The sequence below is a fragment of the Tyto alba genome, unplaced genomic scaffold (assembly GCF_018691265.1).
Source record: "Tyto alba isolate M040663 unplaced genomic scaffold, T.alba_DEE_v4.0 Super-Scaffold_1000006, whole genome shotgun sequence".
Taxonomy (NCBI): Eukaryota; Metazoa; Chordata; class Aves; order Strigiformes; family Tytonidae; genus Tyto; species Tyto alba.
This window is the reverse complement of record NW_024881272.1, coordinates 23,351,210-23,372,144: the sequence shown is the minus strand read 5'-3', so window position 1 is coordinate 23,372,144 and position 20,935 is coordinate 23,351,210. Positions and strand designations below refer to the sequence as shown.

The window sequence follows — 20,935 nt, the reverse complement described above, 5'->3', positions numbered from 1 at the left end:
AAAGGTTTAAAAATCTAACTACCTCCCATTATCTTCCAGTCCTCTAGAAGAAATTAAGTTGATATCCCTCAAGAGATTTAATGGACAACAACAGGCTCTTCACAGTCCATCTCAAAACACTAAAGCACTGTTCCTGGAATGACCAGTTGTCTCCTTGAATAACACTGACAATAAGATCTAAATCCAGCCACCACTGAATGCATTTTCTGGAAAAAGTAACCATAAGACCTCTTCAAGTTGAAAATTTTATCAATCAAGTCTTCACTGCAGAGCCAGTATATCCATCTGTCTTGAGGTTATTCCCATTTAAACTATAAATATTTTTAAGAAAAATCTAGAGTTTATTCATAAAGCTTTACGTGATAACATCACTGGCAAGTCACTGAAAACACAGCTGAAAGCCAACTGCTCAATACCTACAAAAAAGGGGGGGAAAAAAAAGGACATTTTTTAAAGACCAGACTTCATAGTCTCAAAACTTTAAGTAAAACAGGAAGTCAGTACTAGTATTCACACCTTGGAGATTGTAATAATGTGCTTTAGGATAGCAGAAGAGTTTAAATCTTTACTTCAATCCTTCCAAAACCATAGCAGGTTCTTTAAAAAGAAGGAGAGGCCTCTTGCACAGGAACAGGGATCACAGCTACCCAGGGTACATAGTCCGAGTTTCCATAATAGTCTCTAGTGTAACATAATACATTAATCTCTTGTAACTGAGGCTGTAATTTGCTAAGCACATCTTTCAAGCAACAGTGATGGCTTATGCAGTCATGGTGCCGAAGCTCAGTCACCTCCCTGGCTCCATCAATACAGTTTTGTGCAGTGGATCTAAGCCGAGTTAAAAGTAAACAGGAGAGGGAAACAGAACACAAGTCTCTCTAACGTAAAGCAGACTCCTGATTTACTGCCCCGCTGCCAGTGACGAGGCAGGTTTGGAGCAAGCAGGAGACAGGCAGAGACTAGTGAAGCCCAGATCATGTCTGAAAGGAACATTCTAACTACACGTGGTAGCCCAATTACTGCATACTGTGAAGTACTTACTAACCTCTAAAAAAAAGATTTCAGGGCACTACTTTGATTTAGTTTCTTTTGCAAAATAATCTCCCACCCAGGGTCTATGGTTATATTTCAATGACATCAGAAAAAAATTCTTAAAACTTATGTCCTCTGCAGAAAACAACCTCAACGGAAAGCACCAGCACTCTTCCACAGCCAGAACAGTGGTCCTCCCTTATCATCAGAATTTCCAGGAGGTTAAAGCCTTTGCCAGCTCTTCAGAAGGAGAATCCTCTGGTAGTGCTGTGTTTCAGGACAACACTCAGGACCTTCTACTCCTCCTTCAGGTCCAAGTCACAGGCACATGCTTCCTCACCTTTTATGAGAGATTGACTGAATAAGACTACTGAAGATTTCAGGATTTACAACTCACCCGGACTAAGTTTCTACAAGCAGCACAGCTACATCTGATAAAGATCTATTAATGAGGATAGCCCCTCTGAAAAAATGCCTTTGAGGATTTGTCTCCTTTCTCAGCCAGACCAAAGACTGTGTCTCTGCCCTGTCATTTGACCTGGGAATCACAGCTGATGGCAGTGCAGAGGCAAGACAGGACCTGTAATTCCCTAACAACTGGGGAAAACAATGGAGAAGAGCCCATAGAAAGTTGATTATTTTCTTGAAACTTTTTTTAACATTTTCCCATTTATTCTGGGAAAAAGATTCAGATCAAAGCTTTCATCAGCAAACTTTGACAAGAACAGTATGAGGTGGCACATGCTTTGCATCCAATCCTTAAATGATGCTTCCTGAACAAGAGGTGTTCAAGGGTGTAAGGCTGTACCCTACCAAAATACTTATGTTTATATAGCTTTAATAGAATGTTACAAATTCACTGTAATTAGGGCCTCCATCCCACCTCTTAGAGCCTACAAATTACTGGTCAACATGCAAAAAATAATGATGCAACTGTGGAAAAAGGATATTTGGAAAAATAAGTAACATGGATAATATTTTCTTTCTCTCTTCCTTTACCAAGTGATTAAATAGAGTGATCGGGGCTCAGATTTCAGCAACAGATGTTTAATTCTGAAGGCTTAGTCCTTCCTGGCCAAAATCTTTGACATTTTTCTAGGTTGACTTATTGATCAAAATAAGTATCAGTATCCCGGGTAACTTTTGTTTTGAAATAATGAGATCATAATCTGACTTGCAACATACTCATTATTCGTATACCACCAATGAGTACTGTCTTTATTATCAGCTTCTGAAATCCTCTTTATACAGTCTAGTGGTTCATCACTGTGTGATCTGTGCTCACAGCGACACCAAAGTGTCTCTCTTAAAACGCTATTCCCAGTTCAAAACTGTTGAAATGTATTTAAAAACTACACAAGGAAGAGAAAACAAGCTGCACTGTACAGCCTTTCCTGCAGTATATAATTGACTTAGTAATTTCCATAAACCCCAGTGAGAAGTTACCCGTTTGTCAATCTATCTTCTTCCACAGACCAGATTTGGGGAAAATGCACTGAAATGGCTGATTTAGTAATTCTGCCCTAGGTACTACTTCAGTAGCAGATGCCATCTAGCCCAAGAGAATAGTCTCATTTAAAGGAGCAAAATGCAACTACAAAGCTAGTCTAAATTTAGTACAGATCAATCACCAAGGAAGGAACATTTATGAGGACACAGAAAGGCCTGTGTTACCAGTACAGGTGCAACCCAGATACCTCATCTATACCAACATGAGGTGCTACTAGGTGTAAAATACAACACTGAAATATGGATATACACAGGGTCTACTATATCTTGGTATGATTGCTGGAAACTCCATTAAGGTCATAAATATAGTGATAGCTGACAAGAAGTTCAGAGGGATAGATATTCTCCTGGTAGGGGAAAGTGCTCTTAACAACTACCTGTGGGATTATGAAAATAGGCTACTTAAGTAACTGCTGCTATTAGTGATATTGTACTGCCTGCCAGATCTACAAGAGTTTACACTTCGAATGCATGCTTGGAGCTCTTTTTCTTTTATCAAGGGAGTATAAACACTCATCTTTGGGGAAGACAAACAAACAAAGCAACCTACCCAGCTCAGAGAACTGACACACTCATTAGTCCATGAGGAATATTAGATACTTGTGGTATCAGCATGTTACAGGAGAGACAGTCACTAAATCATTACAGTTGTCACTTGTGAGTGCAAGTAGTGTGGACAGGGGTGTCTGAACACAGAGACATCACCGACCCAAGGACCTCACCAACCACACAAAGCACAGCAGAGGAGATTAAGTGCCATGGGAATCAAAGAAGGAATCCTGCAAACACCACTGCTGAAAGAGCTTAAAGAAAGAGAAAATTCTCCCCAAACATTACATGTGATTCTTTCCCCTGAAACTACACATTTTTCTTCCATTTGCACCCTAATTTGGAAAATTTTCTTCTTTTACCTGTGAAGGAGTTGCTATATCCAAGTGTTTACAGAATTTACATTTTTTTCTCATTCTTCCACTCCTGCCATGTCACTGGCATAAAGCTCCCTCTTCACTCTAAAAATACTTCATACAACCTTGTTGGATTCACATGAAGACTTTCAGGACCATCAACAAGACCAAAGAGCACAAGCTGTCTACTAAATCCAAAATTACAGATTTCATCTTAGGTTTCTAGAAAACAAAGGTTTGAGTAATTAACACATAACTATTTCTAAAATTAAATAATTGCAGAGAAACAGTGCTGCTTAGTTAAACTGAGAACTCCGTATTACCAAAAATTAGAGGTAATTATAATGTATATGTAAAGGGCACAGCATTCTGAGTGTTAAATCTCTTTTAATTATGTTTTCTGGATTTGTAACACTGACATTTGAATTCCTAACACTACACTGATATACCACGTTAAATCAAATACGCCAAAAGCTCTATTCTGAATCACCTTGAAGGCTTGCAAAACAGAGCTGTGTTTGAACACATTTATCTTTTCCCCTTACACTCTTTCAGCTATTCAGCAAGACTACAATGTATACTTTTGGAGTCATAATTGGTCACCAAAGCGACAGCTTGGATGCCAAAAAGCAGGATTTCAACTCGACTGCGCAGGGTGGTGGGGAGAGAAAGGTGATCACAATGCCTCCATTGTAGCCTTGATCCTGCGACTCAGCCCCACGGCGAACTATAAGTCGTTCATGTGATGAATCCAAAATGAATAACTGGGAAAGCAACTGAAAATGAGACCTTGTTTTCTTTTAACTTCTGTTCCTCCTATTAATGGGCTTCAAAAGGGTCTGCACATTAATCTTAGGCCGTAACAAGAGAGATGAGAAAGATCCCTGGCTAGATTTTCATGTCTCCAAGTGGGTCAAAAAAAAAGCTAATTAAACAAAAAAATTACTTCCTCTTTAATCAATTCTCTTGAAGTTGTCAATTTTCTATTTATTACCTTAGAAAGGGAAGTCTGCATCACAGTTAGTGCAAAGTATTGACAGTAGACCTTGAGTTCCTTCCTCACATGATAAAACCAGATATTTACATACCAGAGGCCTTTTCTCATGTTGTCAGCTAACTGTGGCTGTATGGATGGTGAAAAAAATACCCACCCCTCATAATTTTATTGCATAGCATCTCACAAGAAGCTTAGGTTTCTTTCCAGCTGATACTCTGCTATAAGAGGACTGAGAGGGGGTATTTGTTTGAAAGTCTTTTCCCCTCATATTTAGTGATGACCAGTACACCAAGATAGCCGTTTATCAGGTTTCACCATCCAGCTAAAAGAGGTTAAATTAAGAAATTTCCCTTGCTTGCCTCCTCTGTTTAAAAGGTGTTACATTCCTCCCTTTGCAGTTTGTGGTTCAAACACTGCAGCTGCTAAATAAATACATACTTGTGCACATACACACATTATTAGAAATATTTACGTTAATTCAATTGTGACAAAGAAATATTGTCCCAACCAGACCGCAGGTCGCCACGGTTCAGTTGTTGCAGAGCCAGCACAGTGCTGGCAAAGCCCAGGGCTGAGGATGGGGATGTTTCACCAGCACTTTTCCTGTGTGCCCAGCTTGCCTAAGCACACTTGGACCACACCAGTGTCTGAGCAGAGATGAATACCCTTCTCCATCAAACCCATCCGCACGGCTCTGATGCTACTGCCAGGGAGTAAACAGGGATGAAGGGAGATAGCACTGAGAAGGCAAAATGTCCCTCCAGGACCTGCCGACCCTGGCACCCTGCTGGCAGTTTTCAAGGCTGCCCTGGGCATAGAGAAAGTGCTTCTCTCCTACAGATCCCATGCTAACAGCATAGCTCTGTGAAAGGCAACTAGCACACAAGATTTTCACTTTCACAACCTCCAAGCAGCTCCCAGCTGCTCCCTATAAACCTGCCACTGCCACATGTCACACATTTCCTCCATTTCCCACCCGCAAGGATAGGGCTGCAGACACACAACATCAAACACTGGAACAGCAAAAAGCTTCCACTGCAACACTTCAAACCAACAGATTAAGAAATACTGTCTGTCACAAAGTGACTAGCATTAACCCCGACAGCCGCAGAAATATCAGGCATTAAGGAACAACACAAAGAATTAAGAGTCAGTCTTGAAGGATTTCATAAGTGAATTGCCTACAGTTTTTCCCCTCTGAGGTTTCTACAGCTGGATACATGTTGTAAGCACATGGCCTCATGAGTTCAGCAAGACAAAAGCAAAGCCTACTTAATATCCCTGTAACAGGTCTGCAAAAGTTGTGGCATGCACTGTATGGCAAAAGGCAGTCCAGGCCAGGATTTTTTAGTTTTTTCTTTGGGATCACCTGAAAAAGATGAGAGTTTTACCTACACAGATAAGAAAACAAGCCATTACCTCATTCATATGAGTAATGATTAATAAAAGATTTGATTTGACCTCATTATAGCTGCATTGGAGAAAGGCATTATAACATCAATAAATAACAGAATAGTTAACACCAGCACTCGCCAAATGCTTCATTTGTATCTACCTTCCCTAAATATCTCACAGTCTGCAAATGGGATGGTTTTATTGTTTTCAAATACACAGAGGCACATATTCCTTAATTATACTTTAAACCAAGAACAAAGGTCGTGTATATGCTCTTGGTGAGAGGCAACCATCCAGTCACTGTATGTTCTGTAAACAACTCCCATCACTTCAACAATTAACAGTAGACCTTTAGACTTCTGCATCTCTTGGCCCCTTTCATATTGGAAAAACATCATTAAAACAGATTAAAACTGCTATTCCTGTCAGACCACTTATCTAATGCTTGAAAATGTGTACCTGCAATTCTCTCCTTCATAACAAATTATAAAATCGACTGCTACTTCACACCCTTAATCTTGGAAGAAAATATTCTATCTGATCAGAGACTACTAAATCTACCCTCTCTTCTGCCCATGGCAGGGGGGTTGGAACTAGATGATCTTTAAGGACCCTTCCAACACAAATCATTCTATGATTCTATTAAAACTATGCATTTGCATAATCACGAAACTGTTTCAAATAAACATTTTTAGGATGGATAAGCACAGTAGTCATGTGTGTTCATATATGCTGAATTAGATGAAATAACTTTAATAAGAAAAAATGTACATGAAGTACAGTTTTACAATTAACACCTGCTTTATCTCTTTCTTGGTTAGATGACATTTAAGCTATATGCATGTATCAGAGCCCTTTATCTCAATATGCCATTTCCCCTGGAGCATTCATGTCTCACTTCAACAAAATATCAGCACACAAGGGCCTGAAACCAGCTTTACCTGCAACAGAGACAAATCCCAGACTATCAATTTGTAAAAGCGCTGGAAAAGCAGCAAGAACAATATTGGCAGATGGGCTCTCCCACACTTCCCCTGCAAAAGCCTCTGCTCTGGCATCACCTTCCCCACAAATTAGTCTTTGGGGAGTTGATGGAAATGATCCATTTCAGACTTGGACCTCAAAAAAGTGGGCATTGGGGTATTTTGGGTTTTGGGGTGGGGCTTGAGGTCCCCCCCCCCCAAATTAAAAACTTTGACTTATACTTTCAGGAAAAGATAAACATAGCCATCAGCACAATTCACTTCTTTTTCTAAAACTTCAACAACATTTGGAGTTTTTACTCAATGTGTTAGATGCCCAAAGCCATTTCGAGAACTCTGAAGCTCCAACCCATGGGCAGTGCTCATCCACAACCAGCGCTTGGGGTGTTTGGCCACTGAAGCTTTGGCAAGTTTGGGGACCACAGCATCATCAAGCCTACACTTCCTGGTTTTAACTCGTTTGCACTCCTTCTTTATATATGAAGTAACAGATTATAGCTTCAGGTCTTCTTGCAAAGACATCCTGCTATAGCAGTACAAAACTAAGGACAGAAGTGAAACAGTAAAATACCAACTCAGTTCAACAAGGCATCAGCCACACTACTTCCACTTCCCAGGAGGAAGCCGGGGATGTATTTGGGGAACAGAGTCATCCACTCTCACCTTATCTATGGACTGTGGTCTTAACCTTGAGCCTGCATTTAAATCGAGGACTCATATGTAACTGCAATGGGTGCTCCTGACCTCAGGACATCAGTGTCCTCCGTAGCAGAAGGTGCATTAGGTCTGTTGTCATTACCAGGTGTGTTTAATTACTGCTGTGAATGGCTGCCAGGACAGGCCTGCAAGGCACCTATGCTTCAAAGAGAAAAGGCAGTGCATGGCAGCACAGATCATTAGATCATTTCAGCAACTGTAAATACTTTACCATCTGCAGAGTCATTGGAATTAAACAACAATTTTGAAAATGCTCATTTATTTCTCCCTGACCACACCTTGCACGCAGGCACCTACACTGACAGTATCGCCATGCTACCCTCAGAGTCTCCATACCTGTGGCCGCATCGATGGGTCACACAAAGTAAATACATAGAAATCTAGGCAGAGGCACACTCATGGGTGGAGCACATGGCACAACTACACATAAAAACAAACAATACTTCAACCAACTGTTATTTTTATCGGTATGTAAACAGTAGCACAGAGAGAAAGTAAATCTCCTGCCCTGCTCTTGCTGTACGACTACAAGAAGAGAATTATTTAGCATTGCAAAGGAAAATAAATTTCTGAACAGCCTAGCTGAAAATCTGAGCCTCACACAGGAGGTGGCCTGAAGGAACCAGAGTGTAAGATACCTAGCCATTCAAAGGGTTCCTGCAGATACAGCAATTTCCAAGCAATTAGGCCACTGTATAATGGACACAGCTGCCAACATCTGCTCTGATGCCAGGAAGCAGCAGAGGGTTTGGAATCAGCACCGGATCTCTAGGCAGTGCTAGGGACTGCTCTGAAAATGTATATGGCTTTCCAAAAAATGTATATGGATTTCTGAAAAAAAGTGTAAAGTAGGATACCAGGACCTATAAGTGCAGCAGGAAAAAATTAGACCAGTTCAGCATTTTGGAAAAATCCCACTTGAGTTTCTGTCCTGGCAGTGGCCCTAGCCCAGCCCCTGTGGGGAGCAGGCAGCTCTGCCAGAAACTGCTCCACTGTGCCGGGAGGAGCAGGAAGACCCTGCCCTGTCCCGTGCCTGAAGGCAGCAGGAGTCGGAAGCCAAGAGGGGCTGGGGAAGAAAGTGTCATTGCCAAGGCAGCTCCAGCGACATCCAGTGGGGCAAGAGCTCCCAGACCATCCAGGGGAGCCACACTCCTGCCACCAAAAATAAGCGCATGTGTTGGAAAACTGAGATTGAGAGACTCCTGTTTCTGAACAGGCATCACAGGTTTCTCTCTTCACTGGACGCATGATTTGCTCTGATCTGATTCAGCTTTTCAAAGGACAATGAGAACTCCTGACTTTCAAACAAAAAAGTTTAACAGATCTTCTGTGCTTCAAAGTAGGTGGTTAAGCTACAAAGAGTTATTCATTCTCCACAGTCACTGGCCATTGCCGTTCTTGTAACAGCACGATACCCATCTAACACATAACACAGGGATGTGCGTTAATTTAATCCACAGGTCCCTCTGCCCCTGGATAAAAGACCAACTTTAACCCTACACTTCTGCCACAGTGACAAAAAAAGCTTCTGAGGAACAATGGAAAGAACTTGTTTCTCCACCTGAAAGCACCCATAATTAGGAAGTGATGGATGTCACTAGGAGAAGTGAGTGATGTTTTTCAGGAGCTCTCTCATCTGTAACTGCACTGTTTTCAGATAAAATAACCCTTTCTGTCAGGCAGTGTCAGGAATGTCTACAGCCAATCAGTCACTCTGCTATTCAGAAAAAAATATGATGTTCTTGTCATAACATCTGTAGTGTACGCTGTATCAGCCCTTCTTTTTTGTGTACCTCATCAGTTAGGGTTTCCAACTCCAGCAATGCCAATGATTCATGCTCGTGAGATAAACAGATAAAATGAAACTTCCAAAAAACTCAGCCCCTTTGCATGTGAAAGAGAACTTCATTTGAACAAAATACCTTTTACAACAGCATAAAATGGTATTTGCCATCTGGAGTTAATGACTATCAAGTAAAACTCAGGAGAAGGCCCCACCTGCCACTCCCGCATGTTGGCCAACAAAGCAGAACCACCACAAGAAATAGCTTGGAAGAAAGTCAACAAGATACGTGGGATCATTTCAAACTTGGACACCATAAAATTTCACACTGTAGCGACTTTATTTACAGGACTTTAGCAAACATTAAACAAGGAGAACAAATATCTAACACAATTAACTGAGATTACACATATGGCCTAAAGTCTCAGTGCCACCATGCAAGTGACAAGAGAATGCCCCAACAGGGAGGATGGGGCAGCTCCATAACTACGTGACCTGCAGACTGTCACAACTATCATAGGAAATAACCCCTCGACTGACACACCTCTGAACAACATGGCCTCATCAGCTTAATGGCACTGGTTCAAAACCAAAACAACAAAAAAACCCCATCAACATGATGAAGGAAATGGGGACAGATGAGCAAGACAAATCACTAGTCTTTGGGAATGCTTTATGTGGTCACAGCCTAGCTATGTTTTTAAGTGATTAAATCAGACCTCGACAAAAACCTTAGTGTTGATTTCTCAATATTCTAACCCAGAAAAACAACTGCATTGAATCGTTACTGAGTTTCATGCAACAGACCACCACGCTGAATAGCAACGTGCTCCCCTTCTAGAAATCACCTTACAAAACTTGATGGGAGTTTAAGAGAAAGTTAACATTTCATTACCTCAGAGCCATTCTTGATCTTTAAACACAGCGGATGTATATTAATATTTAACCACTGCATGTTACAGATTGCGTATCACTATTACAAGCTCATAGCTATTACTTTTGCAAAACACTAAGAAGAAATAAATGCTGAAGTTACTGATCACGTTTTCTATTTACTGTGATGGGAAATAATCAGCTTCTCTGATTAGGTACATATTTATTATATTACAAGGCAACAAGCTCCTTTGAACACCCAATCCAATCTATGTGCTTGATGCAAAGGTTTCTTAAAGGAGATGAATTTAAACACCTGTATCCTAGAAAACACACTGGTGCTTCTAACAAATGAAAGTGCTGAAGCATTGAAGAAATTTAAACATTTGATTACAGTGTTTTCTCCTGAAGCCTGATTAAGAAAACAAACCCTTTTACATTATTAAGAGACACTACTCAAAGGGAAGTAATCTCTGTAATACCTGGCCCTTCTGAACCATGGATTGACATTAGCTGGGGGAGCACCGCCACTGACCTGAGAGACCTACCATTCAAAAATTTCATCCTCTAAAGAAAAGGAGGATGAAAGTAGCTTATTGAACCTCACAGTAACGCATGCGGGAAGGGACCTCTGGAGATCCCTAAGCTCAAAGCAGAGCTAACTCTGAAGTCAGACCACATTGTCCAGAGCCTTGCCCAGTTAATTTTCAAGTACCTCCAAAGACGGACATGCCACAAGCTCTTTAGGCCCTTGTTCCAGAGCTCTTCCACTCTGAAGAACTTTTGCAACTTCCCTTGCTGCATCCTGTGAACTTCACTCTTCTCCCTTCCCTGTGCTCCTCCCAGAAGAGTCAGACACTGCTGTCACCCCAGCCACCTACTTGGGGTGGGTGACCATGGTCAGACCCTCCCTCCCCCAAGCTCAGGAAGCATTGCTCCCTTGGACCCCACTTGCACATCTCCTGCTCCAGTCCCCAGCCAGCCACGCAGTCCTCTGCCCAATTCACTCCAGTTTTTGGCACCTTGCTTGGCTTGTCAATACCTCTCTCATACTTGTGATCGCTGGTGGGATCCAAGTTACAGCTTTGCCATAAACTGTCCATCCCTTGGTCAAGACAGCAACTGATCACTTGGTCTCCTCATCCACAGGCTGATCGGACTCAGCTCTAACCACCTCCACATCTCATCTGTCCCTCCAGACCCCAGCCACATTTGGGGATGCCCTAGGCAAACCCACACTCCCTGATGTAGCATCCTTGCAGCTGAACACAGCTTCGTGTCTAGGGCCCAAGCAGCACGGACCATGGCAGAACCATTACCTTTAATTATAGTCCCCTTAACACGCTCCAGATGGAGGTTGCCCTCTCTGCAACTGTTAGCTTAAGCATAGGTGGTGATCCAGCACATGTCCCAAAGTGCTCTTCCATGGCAGCGATGTCCTCACCATTTTGTAATTCCTCGTTTCAGGTCATTAAGTTATACACTGCAGATTTCCGAACGTGTTTTCAATCTACCACAGCCATTAAATTCTGAACTATGCTTCACAATGCTTGATCCCCTCTCAGTTTCAGCTTACTTGCAGATTTAGAAGTATTCCCTTGTAGACTTCAGGAAAGAGAATAGCAAATAAAGCTCAGCCCAAGACAAACAGGGGTGTATTCACACAATTCCTCGTGCCACCCCCCTTCTTCCCCTGATTTTCACAGCAAGTTATAAGTAACTACTCTTCAAACACAGTCTTTAAACAGTTATTTGTTTGCTGTATAATTAAATACATATATTTCCCTATTCCACAGACATACCACAAGAGGTTAAGTCAAAAGTTACTGAAGTCAACACAACAGCACTGGTACTGTTCCCCCAGTCCTTATCATCTTCTTATCCTCCAGATTCCTAGAAACTGATTAAAAATTCTGTTCCAATTCTCTAAGCATTGCAGTTAGTCTAACTAGTCTGTAATTCCCTGGATCTCCTTCTTTCAAAGGCAGATACTGCATTTGCCCTTTTCAGTCCTCCAGGACCTCTCTTGCTCTTCATAAGTTCTAAAAGATAATTGTGAATGGTTCAAAGGTTGCTTGGCTAGTTGCTGATGTACCCTAGGGCAAATTTCATCAGGCTCTGTCTATTTGAATACACCTATCTTATCTGCTTTTTCTGATCTATCCTTTTCCTAGTCTGCACTTTACTCCTATCACCTTGTTTAAATTAATTTTAATTAATGTGAAGGCACACTCAAGCAATACAATAACTACTTGAAATCCACTTACTATTTTATCTTTCAGCTATAATGTTAGCAAAAACAGAACCTCAAACTACTCATCTACCATGACTCTGGCTTTTTGGAGATGCAGAAAAACATTAAGAAAAACCCCAAACCAAACCAAAAAAAACACCACACACCAATTACCCACCACAAACCAGAGCAAAAAAAGCCCAAAACCAAGCCAGATTAAAGACTGTACCTGGCTTAGACCAACTCTCAGCTAAGAAGTCTGAAGGGAAAACATTAAGAAATGTCAATAAACTCCTTGTCTTCAAGGAGACATTTAGAGAGAAATTTAACTGCATTTTAGAAGGGACTCTTTAGTGACTAAACTAGCCTGTTTTGGTTTGATGCATAAAAAAAGCCAACACTTCACCAGCAGATAAAACACTTGATAATCAAATGCATGATTTCCTGTACATTGCCTTAGTTATCTAGCACTGATCATTGCCAGTAGTAGGGTATCAAATTAGACTGACCACTGGTCCAAACCAGCACAGCAAGTCTTACTCCTCTGAAGACAGACTGGTATCTTGAAGCACATTAAAATTTTAATGCACCCACCTGTTCTAGCTATAATTTACCTCTCATCAACTGGAAATTAACATCCTCATAGCTGAGACATGGCAACTTATTGCAGGAGCATAGCTAGTCTGCTTCTACGCAAAGCAAATAGCCTTAGATCATCCTCTGTGATTTCTATTTTGTTTTTCAGCAAAATGAACTAGATACGGTTGTGTGCTGTTACCACATCTCAATTGAAGCAGAGTAACTTCTTAAACTGCTCCATTTTCATCCTCAAAGACACATCAGTCTCTGCTCTGTGATCCCCTAGGCAGAAGATGCAATGTTAATGGAGATTCTGGCTGTCATTCTCAAAAGCAGTTAGTGATCTGAATGCCTCAATTTCTAGTGTACCCAACCTGAAATACTTTAAAAGGTCCAATTTTCAGGAAATGATGAACACTCAAAAACTGCTGGATGGTGGTTCCCCCCCCTCCCCAGTGTTTAAATCCAGAATCCATTTTACCTGATGTTTCTACCTAGAAAACCTTTTTGCAAGACTAAAACCCTAGTACTAGTAAAAAAAAAAAAGGAAAAAAAAATAATTTTCTTCTACTAGCTGTGATGAAAATGCAACAAACGCATACATACTTCCAGTTACACAAAATACAGCAGCCTACTCTTGAATATGGATCTATGAGTATTTTCTTCCAGAGTAATACAGGGAAAACCTTCTCTCACAAAATACTATAATCAGCTTTCAGTGAAGCCTGATTTACTGGACATAATAACAAAGCTTGATTTCCAACACTGTCGCGCCAAAAAAACCCACCCAATATTTCCAATCCATGTATGCTTGTACTTGTTCTTATTACAAGTGCAACCAGCAGTAATCCCAGTCTTGCTGCCTGCCTCCCCTGAAAAATAGATCATAATTAGCAGAATCCTTGGAAATCATCCTTGAGTTAATGATGAATAGAAAGAAGGTATGAACAGAGAGAAAAGCCAGACCAGTGAAATACTGATAGTTTCTGTGCCTGTTTCTTATTCTATTAGTGGAAAAATTCAGACTATTTTAGTCGAGTTTGGAATCATGCACTTGTTCAATCTCAGCTCAGCAAACCTCATTATTTCAGACCTCTTTAGAAATCCAGAGTTTAGCCTGAGAGTACGATAGGATGCGTATCAGCTTGGTGTGGCACTCTGCCCCCAGGAACAGCACGGCCAGTTCTCGTGCCGAGCACAGCCCCAGGAGCTGGCACAGGCACCTGGAACCAGCACAGGCACTGGGAGCCCCCCCACACACCCCCCAGTCACAACTGCGCCATTCTTAATCCACCATCCCCTTGGGCTCCACTTCAAATCAGCAGTCTAACCAATACTGGCTGGTTTCAGCCAAGCCTATGCCGATAGTAGACAGAACGAAACCAAGTTTCTCAATTAACTCTCAAGTACAGTTAAACGTATCTTCAAAGGAGATCTCAATGCCAAAACTCCTTATGCACATTAATTTATGTAGCATATGTTTTTAATGAGTTCAGGTTTAGAACATAGTTCAGGTTAATGAGTCTCAGGTTTAGAACACACACACACGGGGTGGCAGCTATTCAAACCCATTGCACCAGAGCATGAGCAAGTGCTGACGGCGTGGGACACTGTCAGTTATGGTGAATCTACCTTTACTGCATAACACTCAGATAGCTAGATTAATTAAATAGGTAAATTGACAAAATGTAAACCACTTACCAATATACTGATTATATAATAGAAAAGGAAAAAGACCAGAGGGTTAAAGCTCACGTTCAATTTTGTAAATATGGTTACATCTTGTAGTATCTCCAGCTTCTGCTGATTCTCTTTTTCATAAATACGTTTCTGAAAACATATACCCCTGCAGACAGCTAAAGCATACACTTGGAAAGCAGAAGGGAATTTTACTAGTCTGAGTTTGGAGCTTTAAACCCCACCCTTCCCTCTTCACGCACACGATATGAAACCAGGTAAATGGCCAGTAGTCATGCCCTTTGGGCTCCAATATATTAAAGCACTTATTTGTAAGATAAAAGGACCTGTAAAGACTCTTAAGGAAAAAAAAAAAAAAAAAAAAAAAAGGAAAAAAAAAAACCCACAATGCATATATATATATAGCCATACATAAAGAATGCTGAGCTATGCCAACAAACTCAGCCAATGCCCTTTCAAGGCTGTCTTTTAAATACAGCCAGAAAATACTCTTCACCATATTACAGTGAAAAGTAACGGGTAAATCACTGTTTTGCATTAAGTATTAACATGTTCTGTCTAGTGTGGCATTAGCACACAATCAAATCACTTTGAATCACATAAACTTCATGCCAACATTTTGGAGAAATACATAACCTTTATTACGGAAAACACCCCTTAAATTAGAACATAGTATTACAACAGATTTTTCCAAAATACAAATAAATTTAAAAATAAAAATATTTAAAGAATTATAAGAGGACACTGTGACCTTATGACAACTGTTTTATACTTTAAAGTCAGAATGAAGAAAACTAATAGCGCAGAAGTCTGTTTTAACTGCAGTTGCAGAGTCCAGCTTTCAGTGGTAACATTGCATGTATAAATATCATCCAAACCATAATCACATAGATATATAATGTTTGTCTAGCAATAGCCAGTTCAAACGGAAAATCCTGATTTTTTTTTTTTTTTTTTATCTTTTCAAGCAGTCTTCACTTGAATAAGTTTATTAAGCTTAAGACTGTAAAATTCAAATGGAAACTTTAGGTATTTTTATGTATCCCTGAAAGAGCAACCATACAACAATTTTAGTTTAAGTGAAAGTCAAAAGACTGCTTCAGGATGCACTGCAGTTGCAAAATTCCTGAAAAACTAATCAGTATTCTGATAATCTAGGTTACAGTTTATCTTCAGGAGCTCTCCTGTAACATACTTCCTTGAGGCTTTAGATTCAGCCTGAAATGATTGAAGAGACTTCCTTTTCTTTCTTCTCCCATTCATCCCAACAGCTAAAGTACACTTTTTTCCAGGTTCCCCTGCACCCTCCCCCCAAAATCAGATGGACTTTATTACAGAAATTATTGTAATGGTTTAATCCCTGCCAGCAACTAAGCACCACACAGCTGCTCGCTCACTCCTCATTCCCCCCAGTGGGACTGTGATGAGAATCAGGGAAAAAAGTTAAAACTCATGGGTTGAGATAAGAATAGTTTCATGGCTAAAATAAAATACAATACTAATATTACTATTAATAATAATAAATATAGCAAAGAGAGAGAGAACTAAAACTCAAGTAAAGACAATTGATACACAATATAGTAGCTCACCACCCGCTGACTGAAGCCCAAGCAGCAATCCATCCCTCCCGGCCAACTCCCCCCAGTTTATATACTGGGCATGACATTCTGTGGTATGGAATATCCCTTTGGGTAGTTCAGGTCAGCTGTCCTGGCCGTGCTCCCTCCCAGCTTCTTATGTACCTGCTCCCTGGCAAAGCATGGGAAACTGAACAATCCTTGACTTGGGATAAGCACTACTTAGCATCAAAACTACTTAGCAACTAAAATGTCAGTGTGTTATCAACATTATTCTCACACTAAATCCAAAACACAGCACTGTACCAGCTACTAGGAAGAAAATTAACTCTATCCCAGCCAAGACCAGGACAATTATTTTAAAAGAAAACCCTACAGATAAACTATGACATAGATCAGGGAGATTCTGCCCAATTTATGTTCACATAAGTTGATTTACTTTAGAGGATGTTATTGCATGTCACTCAAACTGTACTTTCAACCACATTTTGTATGGACCAAGTCTGTCATCTTTTATTTCCTAAAACCTGAGTTTACACTAAGAACAGAACTTAAGCGTACGTAACTGCACATACCAGAAAAGAAGCACTATAGGACTGAGAAGCCCACAGGGACCACTGTTTTGCTGAGGAGCAGCATGACCAAGCTGCCAGCTCAGCTCTCGTATAATGTTGTCACTGATCTTGGTTCAGTTTTGTCACCACATAGCGTCCTCCCAGTGCAGGTAGCCATCTCCAACCTAGGACTGCTCTAAGATGCTTCCAAACACAATATAAAACCACATGCAGATGATCAGTTAAGAAGTGTCATCCTAAAGATGACACAGACTCTCCCGTACTTCAGATACTGTCTGGGTTTGCAGTCCACAGAGTTATCCCCGTCACTGGGATGCGCTCAGCCCTACTGCCCATCGCCAACCTGGTTTCATGATGACGACTCCATGGGCCAGGTGAGCCTGCAAAGGGTGGGGGAGCTGGTGCAGAACAGGGGATCTGACCAGGCTGTACCTCTGAGCACTTGGCACCCCCTCATCTCCCCTCTCCTGAGCTGTGGGAGAAGGGGGTGCAGTTTTCAAACCCTGTTCAGTGGGTGCAGCAGCCCGGAGCTTTTCTGCTCAAACTCCCATATGCATTCAAATGCAACCTTGCCATCCCTGGGCTCTCCTTTGAGGAAAACCAAGCATGCAGTATGCCATGCCAAGACGTTCTTCCCTGTCTTGCTGTTTCTCCCAGCTCTGGGGACCCCAACATAAGAAGGGCACAGACCTGTTGGAGCAAGTCCAGAGGAGGCCACAAAGATGATCAGGGAGCTGGAGCACCTCCCATATGAGGACAGGGTGAGAGAGTTGGGGTTGTTCAGCCTGGAGAAGAGAGGGCTCTGGGAAGACTTTATAGTGGTCTTCCAATACTTAATGGGGACCTACAGGAAAGGTGGGGAGGGACACTTTATCAGAGAGTATAGGGATAGGATGAGGGGTCACAGTCTTAAACTGAAAGAGCATAGATGTAAGTTAGATGTAAGGAAGAAATTCTTTAACATAAGGGTGGTGAAACACTGGCAGAAGTTGCCCAGAGAAGCTGTGGCTGCCCCCTCCCTGGGAGTGTTCAAGGCCAGGCTGGACGGGGCTTTGAGCAACCTGGTCTAGTGGAGAGTGTCCCTGCCTATGGCAGAGGGGTTGGAACTAGATGATCTTTAAAGTCCCTTCCAACCCAAACCACGCTATGATTCTGTGAAACACGTTTCTGAAACCAGCCGTCCGACTCCTGCTGTCTTTGCATCACCTCTCAGGTGGCACATCCCAAAACCTGAGCACCATCTCCTACTGCACCTGCCATTGCCTGACCTAACGCCATCCACACCTGCCAGGACCTATTCCAAAAGGCTCTGAGCCCAAAACCTCACTAGCAATTTTTTCTGCACTCCCCAGGACCACACCAGCACTACTTTCAAACACACATATGCAAAGACATACCTACTCTCAGTGCTTCAATCTCTGCTTAAGTAACAAGACCAGTTCTTGGTTTTAGAGAAATCTTGTTTGTTTCAAGCATCAGCATCTTAGCTAATGAGTTTTCACTTCCCGTCTACACTCCACAAATACTGGGCTGAGTAATGCATAGCCTAATTGACTGTTAAGGTCACTGGCCAGCTCTTTAATCTTATTTAGTACACTTTGAGACAGTTCATGAGTCATTAGGGCTTCATTGTTGGGGACACAAAGACACGTAGTATACATTAATAAAGAGCATAAATGCAATCCAATGTGTGTATTTTACAGACTGCAAAATTAGAAAGATGGCATTAAATATATTTGCAATGTTATCATTTTAATAATGTTGCTTGTTTTAATATACAATAAAAATACTTAATTGCCAGAGCCTGCTGGTGTCTTCATAATTTATAATGTTGCTGTAGCGCTAAGAAAATTCTTTAAGTAGTAAAAGTCACACTTTAAATACCAACTTGAAGAGAAAGAAGGGCTCAAGGGAGACCCATCTTAAAAATCCCTTACTTGAAGGGGAAAAAAAGACATTCTTCAAGATGTTATTCACAATATTTGATTTTATGATGTAAATTGTAATTCAGTGTGTGCACGTGTGTCAGGAACTTTGCAATACTTTTAAAGGGATCACCATCACTAATTAGGCACTGAAATCCAATTTCTTGGAGAATCTGGAAGCTCAAAGCTGAACATTTTAACTGACTTGGAAAGACCTTTGAAAAATAAAGTTAAACAGTAATTATACATAAGTGTGCTTGAGAAACTTTACACCTGTCTTGACATGAATCAGATCTTTGCATGGATTATGAAATTCTTGGCATTGCTTTAGGTGATTGGGATGGCATTAGCTTAGGCAAGGTAGGAATTCAACAGCTACAAGCCTAGACAGGTAGGATAAAGGAGTTACTGACTCAAAAAAGCATGACAGCTTATCTGTTGAAAGTCTAAACATGTTAATCATTTAACATAAACAGATCTGCTGATATTTATAGAAAGACATTTTGACTCATAAGTAACAATGTTAAGAAAAGGACACCACTAACCCTAATTATACTTTCCACAGGTCCTCCCAGCCCCTTGTAGATTGTTTCTGCCAAAACTCAGACCAGGGGAAGAAGGAAAAAAAAAAAAAAAAAAAACACACAACAAAACACAACAAAACACAAAAAAACCCAAAGACAGGTAGCTGGGCTTGGGATAAGGACAAAAAAGAAATCGCTGGCAATCAGTGTTTGGCTGCTGGCTGGGCTACAGGCTCTTCCTGCAACCTTTATCTCCCTGTGCCTCAGTTCCCAGTCTGTAAAACGAAGGTGATAACATTTCCCTACCTCACAGGAACGTTCTCAGAATAAATCCATAAATGCCTGGGAGACACTGAGACACCACTGTGACAGAGGCCATAAAAATACCTAGGAAAAACACAAACATAAAAATAAGTGTCATAAGTGACCATAACAGCAGAGACATTCCCAGATTAAATGTAAAGCAAAGGTTAAAACTTCACTTGACAACACAGTTCTCCATCCTGGGGAAGAAGCAGCACATATTCCCATCCAGATGCTTTTAAAACCCTGACAGCTTGGGACAGTTTCCCCTTTCTGACTTGGACACAACATAGTTGTGATAATCCACCAACACATACAGATGTGCAGATGGGAAAGGTGTTTCCTTTACACATCGCCAGCTCAGGCCCTCCATTGCAAGCATTGCATCCAAGAACCCCATTCACAGCAACAGACCTCGACATACTGACAATGCTATTCCTCAGTCCCCATCTCTGATACTTACTGCAGAACTGAGTCTTCCAGTAGTCAAAAAACTTATAATTTTCAGCCTAACATTTATTCCTGAACAGCTTTCATCCATTTGTTTTCATGCCAAAATTGATCCAGCAGCTTGAATAGCTTCTCCCTATCCCTGAAGTTTATTTCCCTGACAATAAAAATGAATTACATCACCTTCCTGTCAGGGCTCCTTTTACTGCCCAAAACAAGCTAGTTCTTGGAGTTTGCTCTCAAATGACTCCTCATCCTTGAGATTACCTACCTCCTGTTACCCTACTTCACCATCTTCCCAGTGCCATCCTTGCAGCAAACTGTCCCCTTGTGACTGTGCAAAGTAAAGATGTGCTTCTCCAGCATTTCCAATTGGTAACCCCCTCCCCACCCTACCCAGCTCATAGAAAAAGTTTCTTTCTCCTAATGCCTTCTAAGGTCATGACCCTGCATGCCATCACCATGGAGATATGTCCCACTTCCATTGCTCTGGGTCTTAAGGTCTTTCTGAAAGATACCCTGACCCTTCACAGCCTACCTGTCCTACCTGCAGCACCTGGAGCCCTCAGGGCACCACTCCATGGTACCAGTGACATTACAGGGAACACACATGGTCTCCCCAAAAACAGAACTCTGACCTTCAGTGTCAAGTCAGCTCAGCAACCAATGGCTTGAACTCAATTACACTGTTAAGCATTCTTTAACGTGAGCCAAATTACTACAGCCCTCTGAAGGGTAAGTGATTCAAAATTATGCAAATGCATAGAATGCGTTATTTACTCTTTATCATTTACAAAGTACTCATTTCGTAAACAGCTTCAGTACTCTGAAAGAGTGTGACGGTGCCCTGAAATCTGCATCTCTGGATGGTTGCTGT

General features: G+C 41.3%; 1 protein-coding gene across 19 annotated transcripts in view; it reads right to left on the bottom strand.

Annotated features, from left to right (window-relative positions):
* Positions 1 to 20,935, bottom strand: part of PTPRF (protein tyrosine phosphatase receptor type F) — a 389,043-nt gene that overhangs the window by 277,291 nt on the left and 90,817 nt on the right. For 17 of the 19 annotated variants that reach the window (XM_033000823.2, XM_042803813.1, XM_042803856.1 and 14 more), the window contains exon 2: positions 19,612 to 19,692. The exons of the other annotated variants lie outside the window; for them this stretch is intronic. The gene's annotated coding sequence lies outside the window, so the exon portion shown is untranslated. The remainder of the gene's footprint in view (positions 1 to 19,611; positions 19,693 to 20,935) is intronic. 19 annotated transcript variants of the gene reach the window in all.